Source organism: Xiphophorus maculatus, chromosome 15 (assembly GCF_002775205.1).
Source record: "Xiphophorus maculatus strain JP 163 A chromosome 15, X_maculatus-5.0-male, whole genome shotgun sequence".
NCBI lineage: Eukaryota > Metazoa > Chordata > Actinopteri > Cyprinodontiformes > Poeciliidae > Xiphophorus > Xiphophorus maculatus.
In genome coordinates, this window is record NC_036457.1 from 20,917,723 (window position 1) to 20,921,892 (window position 4,170).

The window sequence follows — 4,170 nt, forward strand, 5'->3', positions numbered from 1 at the left end:
TTCGCCTCTAACGCTGGCTTATGCTGAGCAGGGTGGTGCTGGGTTGTTTTTTTTTGGGAGGGGTGGGGGAGTTGGATGCTCTTTTGACGCAGCTTTCTGTTGGAGGCTCATTTGCATCCGTGGCTCGTCTCCAGTCCAGCTGGGCTGCTCAGGGCAGGACCCGTGTCTTCAGGTTTTCCATGGACATTTGTCTACCAAATCAAGCCGTCTCCTTCAGGAAGAGCAGCCACTCGTCTTGGGGCAACTCGCTCTGAGGTTCGTTTCTTAAGATGACTTCATGATACCTTGTTATTAAAAAAAGAGAGAGAAAAAAAACACATTTTCCCATTTCCTGAAAAGGTTACCCTCTTTTCCATGTTAGAGAAACCAAAAACACAAAGTTGAATGTTTTTTTTTGTTATTTTTTTATTGGGGTTGTATGTGACTCAGCGTTGTGCAATCGTGACAAATTGTGGAATTAATTTGCAAACTGAACAAAAACTGAACATACGCTGTTCAGTTTTTGTTAATCAAATCTTTGTCTATATTCTAACATCTAAAAAACACAATTTTGCAATGGCTTTGTTTTTATTAAATGATAAATTAAATTGAAATCACACACAAATGAGTTTGTTCACACGATAAGTCATTAAAAATCATGGCAGAAATGAATATAAATGACATTTAATCTTAATTCAGCCATGGCGCTCATCATCTGCCGGCCAATCAGAAATTGCCGTCTTTCCATTAAGCACTTTTTTTTTTTTGTAATTTCAATTTGTGCAATTTTATGGTTAATGAAAACACAGTTCTGTCATTCTAAGCAATACTGTGTGAAGAAAGGTCCCATGTGTCTGCACCAAAGGAAACAGCTGAATTTGGACCAGACCATGATGGAAACCATCTGTGATGATTCATGTCTGAACTTTGACTGTTCCATTCTAACACATTCGCATGCTTTGATTAACCCTCCTGTTACGTTGTGGGTCAAATTGACTCTGAGCAGAATAGATGTCTCAAGTTCATTTAGAAATGCCACCAAATAAAAAGAAAAGCTTTAAATATCAGTGCAGTCCATGTCAATGTTTAAAATTAATTTCATGTAAGTATTGTTTTTCTTTCTTTGTAGATTTTTCCATTGGACAATAAAGAAATCAAGATGTGTTTTTAAATGTAAAACAAATAAATTATACTCATTGGTCTGTTATCTGTAGGATATAAAGAGCATCACTGCACTCATATTATTTGAAATGGAATTGATAATTGGATACAAACATGTTTTTGGGAACAAGTTGGGATTCTGACACCACTGGATGGTTTAACACTCCAGTATCAGTGTTCAATTTTCTCCACTGAATGTTTTGCACATAGGCCATGAAGTTACATTTTGGTATTTTTATAATCTAACACCTTCTTTTACCAATATTTTTATACCGGGTGGGCCATAAGTTTCCATACATAGGAGAATGTAAAATGTATATTTCTTTAATATTTCAGATACCCAACAAGATGCGTTTGACAAAAGAGCAAAGAATTTAAAATACACCGACGGTTGGATCAGGAAGCAGTCGCATGGTTGCACGAAACTTGAACAGAAAACATGGAACGAGCGTCACACACCACACTGCGGCAAAACGTATTTGCAAGTTTCAGAAAACTGTAAATGTTGCAGATCAACCATGAAGTGGCCCAAGATATGCAGCGATTACACAGATCCCACAAAACAAACAAACAAACAAAAAAAAAAACGGTTGTCCAATATAAAATGTTTATTTTTTCTATGTATGGAAACTTATGGTCCCCATATAATAACAATATTTCACCCAATTCTCAAAAAAACAGGACAGCAAAATAATCATATTCATAATCAGTGAAATCAGAGCTCATCAGTGCAGTGCGCTCAAGACAGCGTTTAAATGAAACCCATTTCTGTCGGAAAGAAACATTAGAAGAGCAAAAGGCACACACAGGGAATCTTGTGCAAATGATGTTTTTGCATTTTCTCATGATTTACCTCCTCATTTCAATGTTCCGACTTAAGGCACGCCACATGGTCCCGAAGAACAACACCGACCCGACACACTGCGCCTTTACTGTACATCATGTGCTCACAATCAAGTCTGGTTGGCGGCAGGGTCAGCTTTGAAAAGGTCGCTGTCGTTGACAAATTATTTACCAGCTTCTGGTTTTCATAATTCTCTGCTCAACTTCAGGTTGGCAAACAAGCAGCACCTGCTGGGGATTTGCATGGTGGCACAAACGACACCATAGTCTTTGAGCTCTCTTACAAGCAGGTGTCCCTTAGCTGCAAGGAGGCCGATAGATTCATCAGTATTTAGATAAAAGAAGGCTGACGTGTTGACCTGCAGAGTAACCGCTGGTGACAATAGGCTCCAGTGGAATCGTTCAAGGTTACCGTTTCTTGTTCAGCGGAGTTTGTGTTAAGGGCAGCGTAGGTTCATGATGCATACAATGACCATTCACTGACTTTCATTTACCATAAATTGCCCAGTTTGACGTATTGAAAATGAATTGGCTTAATGGAAACAAAGCATTCCAGAAAAAACGTGGGTTTTTTTTTACTAAATGTTTTGGTGGCTTTTTTTTTTTTGGCCGTAATGGAAGCAAATTCTTTTCCCATCAAACGAGTCACATGATCATCAACTGGAAGATGCCGCTGGCGCAAACCAGGAAGAAGAAGACGACAGAAAATGGTAGGAGGATCACGGAGCTGTATGTTTTTTTTAATGACTTTATCGCCTGATTTTAATTGTGTTTCTTATTTAACGGAAACGCCACAACTGCGAAATGATGTTTTTTCGGCATCAGCGGAATATAGACAAAGATTTGTCACACTCACACCCGAACACAAATAATCCAAACAGTTAAAGTTCATCCAAACACAGATTACTTTTCCATCGACGCGGCTTGATGCTGGATCCAGTCTGGACTCACAAAGTCAACCACAGAATTAGGATGCCATCGTCAGAAAGCGTTTTAGCAAAGCAAATATTTCCTGGCATGTCAGTAACCATCATCTACGAATTAAGCTGGAAGTACCGAAAACATGACACCTAAACAAAAGAAGAAAAAAAAAAGGTGCTGCAAATAATCATTTGCATGAGATTTTCTGCTCGTGGTTCCAGAAAATACTTTTTCCTGTCATGCCTGCTAAACAAACGATTGTCAGAAGTTGAGGGATTACAGGTAAATCGTTTTGTTTGACAGCGTTGGCCACAGCTGCCCCCCCCCCCAACCCCTACTACCCCCCACTTCAAAAAAAAAAAAAAAGAATAACAGGATTCCTTTCACTGCTAATTGGAAACGATACATTTAAATCTGTGTTTAGAAATAGAAAGTTGAAGTTTGGGTAGATTTGTCATTGCCTCTGAGAAAGAAGGAAATAAGGAAAGACCAAAAGGAAGAAAGGATGAAAGAAAGGTAGCAACATGAGGAGCTATGGTAACAGGTTTAAGGTTATTATTTTAAAACATCATTATAAAACGTCCTGAAGGGACACGGCAAGAAACAAAGAATACAATCCGATATTTTATGAACAAAAGGTGACATGAACTAAAGTACTGTGTAAATGTAAACTTTATTTTTTAAGTTCCCAAATATAAATTCTGCAAAAAAGAAAAGAAATCAGCTTAAAAGCATTTTTTTTTTAACATTGATGGGAAGTTGAGCGGAAAGAAAACGTCTGGTGCAAAAGATGGGATTAAGAAATTGGGATAATGAACGGCTTTTATTCTGAAATTCCATGTGTAAAGAAATGTTTTTAAGAGGCCCACGTCTCAGTTTTAATCATTCAGATTTGATGTAATTTAAATGTTCCGAGAATCTGAATTTTAGGTTTCGTTTAGCTGCAAGACTGAATAATAGGAAAAAACACTTAAAATGTGTTACTGTAGATATAATGAACAGATGTAAAGAATTCAGCAATCAGTTTGCTCATTAAACTTTTTACTCAAATGAACCTTGATTATCTTCCCATTAGTTGAGATGGGAAGTCGTTTTTAAAAAATTTTGATTAGTTTTTTTTTTTATATATTTCTGATATAAGGAAGGCATTTATGGCGACCTAAAGCTGTCTTGAAATAATGGATAATCGATGTAAAAGCATTTTTTTTGGGTAATTTCTTTGCTTTGTGCAGGAGTGATGAAACGTCAACAACAAAGTATAAAGAA